The following is an 11,076-nucleotide window of genomic DNA, read 5'->3' on the forward strand; positions in this document are numbered from 1 at the left end:
AAACGTTTTTAACAACCTCTATGGCATAAACCATTTTTAAATATCTAAATGTGGAAGGAAATTCAGGTAAATATGGAAATGGAAAAATCAAAATTGCAATTTACTGAAAATATAATGTCTTATTATATTTTCTTAAGAAATTTTTTTTTTTGTCTTCAGTCATTTGATTGGTTTGATGCAGTTCTCCAAGATTCCCTATCTAGTGCTAGTCGTTTCATTTCAGTATACCCCATACATCCTACATCTCTAACAATTTGTTTTACATATTTAGGAAAGATAAGAAAAAAAAATTACAGTTAGGTAGTTGATCATAAAATAAGATACCCAGTCACTGAATTTGATAAATCTGGTCATTTCTTTGGCGTTTATTCTAATATTCCTGGTTTATCCAAAATACATCAAAATAACCAGTTCTATTACATTAATAATGAATCTAGCACTCTAACTTTATGTATATTTATAATCATAGCTACATAAATAGGCCGAATAATTTTTTACTTCCTTGTACGAAGTAAAGCAAGTATTGTGATTGCAAGAAATTTCAGTTTTTAGATTTCAATGGAAATATCAATTTTTACTAGTTTTGATATCGATGTCTGTACGTATGTATGTATCTCTTTAGATTTAGGACTGTTGTAATATCTAGTTGTGCACCTCCCCCTTTTATTGCAATTGACTGAACCAAAAGTGTCCAAAAAAGCCCAAAATCTAAAAAAAATTGGATTTTGGACTTTTTCTTAACTACAGTAATAAGCCGTCATTGAGAGCTTTTCAACAATATTTAAGTGGTACTTACTTTCATTGGTTCCAGAGTTATAGCCAAATAAAATTTTAATTAATCAAATATTTGGATCTTACAAGAAGAAGGTATATCAGTTCAAACCATACTTCATTTCCTTTTTGTCTAATTTTTTTTAAAATTTAAATATATTGATTTATAAATAATTATTAACGTGTTATTATTAATTAATTATTAATGTGTTGTCCACATGAAATTTTTCTATCACTGCTTTATTTCAATAAGAAAAAATCAATAATTAGGTGTTTGAATCATAAAATAAGATACAGTCATTGCTTGATAATGCTGTCATTTCTTTGGCTTTTATTCTAATACTTTTGGTTTATCCAAAATACATCACAGTAACCAGTTCTACTATATTAATAGTAAATCTATCACCCCTACGTTATTTATAACCAAAGTATATAAATAGGCCATATAATTTTTTTTCATTTTTCTATCATTGCTTTATTTTTCAACATAGGAGTAAACATGAAGAATCAAACCGTACTAGATTTAATATTGAAGAGACAATATAAAAGAAATGAAAGATTGCATTTAACATCGGCAAAGTTTGAATGAATTATTACCCAATGGAGAGCAAGATGTCTGATCAGATTGAATAAGACTATAAATTGGTTATTTTTTTAAAGATACTCAATGTATAATTATAAAATGTTTTTGTAGTAAATAAAAACACCCTGCTAGAATGTAAGCTAAATGATTTCTTCAATATTGAAAATTAAATCTTGCTGAAATTTTCCTCACAGTATTGCATAAAAGCAATAAAAATTTTATTTAGCTGAGAAACTCTTGCTAAAAAAAAAGTGCACAGAACCTTATGGAAAACAAGGCAAGCACAAACAATTCAAAGTGTAAAGAGCCTTAATATGTTAAAACAACATAAAATACATTCTAAAAATAAACACAAACAAACAGCAATATAAAATATAAATTTATAAAGCTGAAAAGAGCCTATTCATAAATTAAAAGAGCCTATTCATAGTCCTAAATCCTAAAATTAAAAATTAATGCCAAAAATTAACTTTCTGCTCATTATAAAATATTCCTATTTCATAAAAGAATTTCATTAATTAATACTTCTGAATAGTTCTTCATAATCTGAAAATATTCATCAGAATTTTTATAGCAATCCCAATCCTTGCTACACATTTTCATAGATACGGCACTCCTGTCGCAGATGCTTAGGGTATAATAGCTAGCACACAATGGTATATTTTGGAATGAGAACACACATAGGTAATGTTCTCAAGATAATATAATATCTTTTTTCTTTTATTTTATTCAAAATACTTCATTACATATATACAGAGAATCATTAATGGCAGTAAACGTTTCAATAAGATTTCTGCACATTACCTGTCATTCCTTTTTTACCATGGAATTTAATAGTGATTTAACATTTCCCTGCTCAACAAGGTAATATTTCAATTAGTGATTTTGTAACTGATAAGACTTCTAAAAAAATAAGTGTAAATGGTACAAATTTATTAAAAAATATCAATATGTAGAACATACTACTGTAAAAATTTACAAACCGATCTATTGTTATCATTACCAGTTAAATTTATTTTTATTAACTCTTAGAGAAATACAAGGGCAGTAAAAATTCTCTACACTTTTTGTTCTCAAGCTATTTACACAAAGGTAGGGGTTCAACATATACATCATTTTTCTGTATAGTCAGCTCCCTTGTCAACAGCAGTTATTTTTAAGAAAACCGCTTGCTTTTTAATGAACAAGCTTGCATATTCCTTCCAAGAAGAAAGTTTTCGATCGATTGTGAAGCAACTTTTACACCACTTTCTGCAAGTGTAAGTCTGCTAAATTAATGACCTTCCAAAGCATCTTTGAGCAGCCCAAAACAGATGAAAGTCAGAAAGTAAGAACTGGGCTGTAGGTAGGATGTTTTAGTACCTCAAAATTCAATTGTTGATAATTTGAACAGTGTGGTGAGCTGTATGCAGAAGGTGTTGTCATGTAACAACATTTAATTCAACAATTAACTTTACAAAAGCCAAATTCGTTGTGGATTTGATGGGAAGAACCGTAACTGATCTTCAAAGAAGACTCAACCTCATCAATAGTAACTCACGTTTTTGCCTGAACTATCTCTTGAGTTTACTGAATCTTGTCGAAAGTAGTGGAGATTGACAATGTCCTGCTCCCTCTTCATGAGTCACCTCGTCCCAATCAAGAATTTCACTTTCCAAATACTTGATCCAAGAAAAATCACTTTTATATGATAAAGCACTGTACCTGTATTGCAATAAAAGACTATGATGAATTTCAGTTCCTTTCTTACCCTCTGACTAGAGAAAACAGATCACTGCTCGCTGTTCCTCCTTGGGTCAATCTGCTAGCAGAGTGGTTAATAACCGGAAGGGAAATAATGCGATCAAGAGTAAATTTCACAAACTTGACCACAGTTGTACCAACTCTAAGCAAACATGCACAGAAGGTGTGCACACACGCACAAACATAAGGTGTGTTACGGCAAATATATAGATTACTTCTGACTCGCCCTAATACATGTTTCAGTTAAAATAATAAGTCTATCACATATCACTTTTTAAAATTCTGTTCTACGGTTTCAAATAAGTTCAGTGTTACTAAGTGTATGACATCATGGATAGAGAACACTTAATAGATATTTACACAGATTTCAATAATGCATTTAATAAGTTAATCATAGATTATTTTCTAAAATTATATTAATTTATATTGTTGAAAGGTCATATGGTAGTGCAAAAGCCTATCTCAGCAAAGATTTTTATTTATTAATAACTGTATTAATACAGTTTACCCACAATTTTTATAATTTGTGCAATAGTTTGATTTAGCAAATTCATTAATAAGGTCTATTTACACTGGTATTGGTATTGGTGTATGGTACATTGGTTTATTGCGTATAATGTGTAAAGAAAAAGTGAAGATTTTATTTAAATGTAGTAGAAGAAAGATTAAATTCATAAAAATGCAAAGTTTTAAAATAACTTAAATGAATGATACAGAATAACACTACATTATTACCCAAACCTTACATGTTCAGATGTCAAACCAGCTTCTCTTAACAACTTTCTTTTTCTGTTTAGCTTTCGAAACCAACATAAGGTATTACTTCAGAGGGTGAATAAGGATGATATGTATGAATATAAATGAAGTATAGTCTTGAACAGTCTCAGGTCAACCAATCCTGGGATGTCTGGTTAATTGAAACTGAACCACCAAAGAACTAAGAACACCGGTATCCACAATATAGTATTCAGATCCTTATAAAAGTAAATACCTTTACTAGGATTTGAATCTTAGAACTCTCGATTTTGAAATCAGCTGATTTGCAATGACTAGTTCACTACTAGACCAACCCAGTGGCTTCTGTCTTAATAACTGATATTAACAAAGATACAATCTCCTTCATTTCATCCTTGACTTCTATTTTAACATCAGAGTACAATGTATCTTCATTAATGAATGAATCATTAATTAGTATAGCCTTTCTCTGTAAAAAGAAATACTTTTACCATTCATTTTGCTAACATAAACAGTTAGAAAAATGTTACTTTAAGAAAAAACTATGGATATGAATTTAAATATAAAATCACTTAATTTTCCTTCTATTAGCCACAAATTAAAATCTTTAATTTGAATGAAATAAAATAAATGACAATTTTGTAACACATTGTAATAGCATGCCTACTAACCCGCCGAGTTGGTTTCAGGGTGATCTCGTCATCGAAAATCAGCTGATTTTGAAATCAAGAGTTCTAAGGTTCAAATCCTAGTAAAGGTAGTTAGTTTTATACAGATTTGAGTACTAGATTGTGGATACTGGTGTTCTTTGGTGGTTGGGTTTCAATTAACAACACATCTCGGGAATGCTTGATCTGAGAAGATTACACTTCATTTATATTCATACATATTATCCTCATTTATCCTCCGGAGCATAAACAGAAAAAGAATTTAGCATGGCTACTTGTTTCACCAAAGATAACAAACACTTCATGCTGAACAAAAAGTTTAAAAAAGATTTGAGTCCACACATCACCCTCACTGAATTAAAATAAAGATATATTGTCACTTGTTTGTGGTTAGGCAAAGTTATTGAAAGGTAGTGAAAGTAAATATCTGTTACACATACTTATTATTCTTAGGCAATTTATGATGTATAATTGTATTCAAATTAAATACTAAAATAACCTGATAACAATTAAATTATAAATGTCAAAATTCAATTCCAATCGACTAAAAATTTTATAACTAATCAAAACTGATGTGTTAAAAATAAGATAAAAATAGAAAAATCAACAAGTCTTGCAATTCACTTTATGCAACTATTATTCATTTTTACTGTTTACAAGAGAACTACCTTAAATGAATGAATAATGTCACTTTCACTCCTATTCATACATAACTAACTAACCAGCTTCTTGTTTCCACATTCCAAAACGGAATCCTCATGATACTCTTAACTCATTGTTACCAAACATTTACTCCGAATGCTACCGCACGCTGTGATCGCTTTTATTGCATACAGAATTTAACTTGAAAAAACTTGTAATTAGTACTTTGCTGGTCCCTGGCAGTATTTATATCTCCAGACTGTTTTTTGAGAGTAAATCAGTATGTGGCATCGCCCATACAGTTTTAATATGAACACAGTATGTTGATGATAGTCTCAATATACATAACCCAGTGATAATCAATGAAGACTTAATAATAATAATAAACAAATTAAATTCCTCTAGTGAAAATTTAAAGTTCATATTTCAAATAGATAATAATAGAATAAACAGTATATATAATAATAGAAACAGTATATAAAATGCTCCTGCACACTGTGATCGCTTTTATCGCACACAGAATTAAACTTGAAAAAAACTTGTAACTAGCACTTTGCTGGTCCCTGGCAGTATTTATATCTCCTGACCTGAGATACCAGAACCCAACCCGTACTTTTAATCCTAACTTCCATAATTACAATAAAATATAATCAAAGAAAAATTCTGAGAGTGGAAAATTTTAAAAATACTTTCTAAGTGCCATCAATGCATCCTACAACCATGCCAAATTCTATACATTTGATGCCATTGAAGATTAAATATTAGTCTTGCAGCATAAAATTTAAAGCCTCTACAAATATAAGACCATACTAAAGGCATAAGTAGAAAACAAAGAGCTGTTAGTAAATGATTCAAGTAAAATGAATAAATAAAACACAAGTAAAAATACAGTTTGGCAATAAAATGAGATATTATATTGTTAATTAAGATATCAGATGTATCTACACACTGAATAATGTCATACACTGGCCATTCAAATATTTTTTAATACAATAAGCTGTAGTAACTAATGATTATTTCATCACACACACCAACAGTAAAAATCACTATAATATGCAAATTGTTTTACTGAAATTAATCTTTTTATGATTCATATTATTCCCCATACTGTTATATAGTATTTTAATTCTATTAATATAATCCAGCTAGTATAGAATATTGAGACAAATCTTATTTTAATTTTATCATGAAAGTGTACATGTACAGGATCCCACATCCTCAGCTGTGATTGAATTCATTTAATTAAACTGCATATTATAATAACTATGTTAAACATTAAAAATACTAAATACACCATGTACATTGTGTAATGTTTGTTACATTACTGTAATAGTATAATGAAAATTGCTTATTAATTCATTATATGAGCATAACTACTTCTAGGAAAAAATGGATTCACCTATTATATTTAATATAAAAAATGGTTATGAATTAGTAAATAGATTAAAAAATTTAAATCCAAATAAAAACATTAGAATGGTAAGTTATCACATAACTAATATGTATTCTAGCATATTTAGAGACCATACAGTAAAAAAAAATTAGAATAAAAAGTAAAAAAGAAGCAAAATTTATTAAAATTATTATCACTATTATTAGAAACATGCATCGACAAACTATTTCACATTTAATAATAAATATTATACACAAAAAAAATACTTACCTATGGGATGTCCATATCAGCAATTATGTCAGAAAATATTTACAGGATTTTGAGAGTAAATCAGTATATGGCATCACCGACGCACAGTATTTTGATCATAGTCTAAATATATATAACCCGGTGATAATCAATGAACACCTAATAATATTAATAATAAGCAAATTAAATTCCACTAATGAAAATTTTAAATTCCTATTTCATATAGATAATAATAGAATTTTAAATTATTTAGTTGTCAATAATGAAATACACAAGAACAAACAAATTGAAACAGTATATAGAAAACTTATATCAAATTATATAACAATGCATAAAAAATCAAATCACACTTGGTCTCATAAAATTAACACTTTTACAAATATGATTAACAGAGCAAGTACACACATAATAAAAAAGAAAAGTTAAATAGCGAAATGAACATTTTAAAAATATAGCGGTTGAAAATGGATTTGATAGTACTTTAATAAATATTTATAAAAAACAACTATCAAAACACACTAACAAAATAAATACCTTATAACCAGTACATAAGACGACAAAAAAAAGTAAAAACACATAAATAAAGTAGTTATAAACTAATATCATTGAAAACATGACTAAAACTTACAAGAAATATTTAAACCAGCATACAAACATAATAACCACATTATAAAATATGTAAAGAACAAAAATAATACTAAAATAAACAATCTGGGTGGATTTTATACAATTAAAAAGGAAAAACAAATAGACCCTTTAAAAGTAGATTTCTCAAACATAGTGAAAATTACAAAAATGATAAAAATTAAGTTTATCTAATATGGTAAACCTCTAATACACAATAAACATTCTTACTTATACAAATACAAACAAAATCTCAACTTGATAAACCATCAGTCTTATAAGAACAGCAACAAATGGCAGCACAATACGCAATTGTCATTATAATGTTACAGCAATGTAACAGATATTATGCCACATGCAAGGTTTATTTTAATATTAACATTTTTAATATGTACTTTTGCAGAATCCCGCAAAAGTACTTTCATGATAAATTTAAGGTATGATATGTTCTACCTCAAATCATATGAATTTATAGCACATTTCACTATTAACAAAAATTAATAAGAAAAACGTTTCTTATTATTTTAATTTGTTGCCTAAAGATAAGAGCAATTTGTGAAGCCCATATGAAGTACCCTGATACTCTATATTTAATTGTCACAGTTTACAAACTCCGACAACTAAAAAAAAAGACCAGGAATAAAAAATATCCCTTTATGACAGGATGTCATAAAGGGAGTATTTAAAACAGAATGGGCTAGTTCTATTTCACCTTCAAAAGGGCATAAACTATATCAGTAATGCATTCCACTGATCCACAATCCTCTGCGTTGGACATTTAATGTACTACTAAAAATAGAAACAGCTAAAGTAAGAAAAAAACTGTTTGTCACTGCAATATAATCGTTATGAAACATTAACACACACACCATTTTGAACGTTGGTATTGGCTGTTATGAACTGCTTTAAGTGCTGAATATTTTCCAAGTGTGGAGATCTTAAAAATAATGTTTGGTTGTGAACACTTTGTTATTACTTTACATTTATGTGTTTGTTTTTCGTTGAAATTTATTATTAAATCTCCTTAAGTTTACATAGCAAGTATATTTATTTTTCATACCGGTCCAGGGGATTGTTCCAGCCCTAAATTATCCTATACAGTCTACTACTCACAAATTAACACTTAGAATTTCTACCTACATGGTATTATACTGTCGATCATTAACCACAACACTCTGAACTACATCATCCATAGACAACAATTTGTTTTAGCTAATTTAAGTAAGCTACGTGCTTTAAGTTTTAAGAAATGATGGATCTCCTTAAATTCTCCTAATCTCTTTGGTTTCTTTGAATGAAATTGTATATGTCACTATAGAGCGCTCTACAGCATTTGGAAGGTTTTTACATTTTTTTTTTCTGAGATGCACAAACTAAATTTCTGAAAAATTCACATAGATATATATATATATATATACACATGTTCATTGAACTCTTTAAGCCTAGCTTGAATTTTTGTATTCAGTCCCATCATCACAGTCATTATCAGCACAGAAAATCAACACGTTTATGAGGTTGTACTTCTTCAAGCAGTGAAATAACTGCTTTGAACAAAAATTAACTACTGGCTTCGATTATGTCTGTGATGCTTACGTAAGAGTAGTCTAATAAGTATTTAAGTCTAATAACTCACTTTAAGGAGTGCCTTAAAATTTTTAGCTTTACTTTTTCTGGTAAGCTAAACCAGAATATGATTTCTCATTACTGTGCCAGTCAAATGATTTTCATTTCCTTTAGAGCCACCAGTAAACTTGTGTAATACCGGTCAGGTAAAACAGCAAGTAAAACAAAAGATCACTGTCTAAATTTTGGAACTAGAACTGAAATTATCAGATATACTACTACCAAATAATGCAGACATTCTGTTTCAGTAAGTTTTTGTTAGTACTTGCCATATTATAAAATAAAAAAAAAACACAAAAACATACAAATCACAATGAACTAAATAAAAAATAACGTATAAATTAGTTTTATTCCAACACTAACCTATAAAAAAATAAGCACAGACTATATTTTACACATAACGTTTTAATACAACGAAAAATTAAAAATACTGGTATTGCAAACGCTTAAAAGTATAAAAATTATACAATTATTGAAAGAATATAACTACCAGACACAGTAGTTAATTAGTTGAAAAGAAATCGAAGATAAATGTAAAAATATTAACCTGCCTCGCTCATTAAAAGCAGAAAACTACATTATAGGTTGACATCGAGGTATACAGTCAATAGGTCGAAAGAAATCGATTCGATACTGCGATACGAATCGCAGTAGTTGGTATACACTCTTCAAGTGTATAATAGTTCAAAAATATACCAAAACGTAGCTGTAGTGGTGGGATAATCGATTAATTTAGCTCAAGGCCCAAACAGTCCCATCGAAGAGACTTGGATAATGAACTGACTAAAGTGATCCTATGTGGTTATAAAAGATAATAATAATAAAGCAAATTTATAACAAGACACATTGAGGAAGCTAAGGAAACTTCAGTGATTAGATATACATTTAATAAAATATGGTATCCAGTCCTTAAACTTAATGAAAATGACAGAGTTGTTGCAGGTGAGTTAATGAAACATAAGAATAAAAACTGTCTTTTATAAGATCTATTGCAAAACTATTTTTTTATCAATCTTTAACAATTTTCAACTGGTATTCAAATAAAGATTACAAAATAATACAGTAATCTAGTTAGGAACTAGTTATTGTATTGGATAACAGCTACCTTTAAGAACAAGTCATTTCTTTGACTTATTATGTAATCATGTTGGTTTATCAATTAGTACATCACAGTTATTTTATCTAACGAGTGTTTAAAAAAGGATGCAACCTCTTTGTTTGACAACGTGAATTTAATACAAAAATATTAATGTTAATAAAATACTTATACAACAATATTCAAACTCTACAATGATGATGTTCAAAATGATTTCCTGTGATCCCGAAGCAGGTTCGTACTTATTTCATAACATTTGCAGCCACTTTTTGTAATGTTTGAAATCTCACTTGCAGTGTTAGCCTTCAATTCGTCAAGTGTATGAGAATTGTTTTTAAAAACTACACTTTTTAAATAACCTCACTGGAAAACATCTGCTGGTGTAAGATCTGGAGATCTTGGGGGCCACAACCCTTTTAACGTTAAACGATGACCAAAAAATTCCCGTAATAATCCAGCGTTTCATTAGCAGTATGACACGTAGTGTTATCCTGCTGGAACCGACATTCTCGTTCATGTAAATCTAACACGGCAATAAATTATTCGATAAGTAACGATAAACCACACCGTCTACTGATTTGTCAAAAAATAAAGGCCCTTTTACACGACGCCAGGAGTTCGCACACCAAACATCAATTTTAGAATGCGTGTAATGGTTGTTTATGAAACGCGTGAGGATTTTCAGCGCTCCATAATCGGCTGTTTTGGCTGTTAATGTAGCCATCCGAGTGAAACCGTGCCTTGTCGCTGAAATAAGCACGATCCAAAATTTAAATATCGTTGTCATCAACAAGAGAACGAAACTGACGACGATACTGTAAACGTTTTCCGCGGTCAACTTCTTTTAGTTCTTCAACGACACCGATGCGACAAGCATGTGATTATAATTCTTTGGTGTTCTTTGGTGGTTGGGTTTCAATTAACCACACATCTCAGGAATGGTCGAACT

General features: G+C 29.3%; 1 pseudogene; it reads right to left on the bottom strand.

Annotated features, from left to right (window-relative positions):
* LOC142317646 (uncharacterized) overlaps nt 1-9,572 on the bottom strand; it is an 85,414-nt pseudogene extending 75,842 nt beyond the window's left edge.
* Between the last annotated feature and the right edge of the window lie 1,504 nt (nt 9,573-11,076).

This window comes from Lycorma delicatula, chromosome 1 (assembly GCF_047948215.1).
Source record: "Lycorma delicatula isolate Av1 chromosome 1, ASM4794821v1, whole genome shotgun sequence".
In the NCBI taxonomy this organism is placed as follows: Eukaryota; Metazoa; Arthropoda; class Insecta; order Hemiptera; family Fulgoridae; genus Lycorma; species Lycorma delicatula.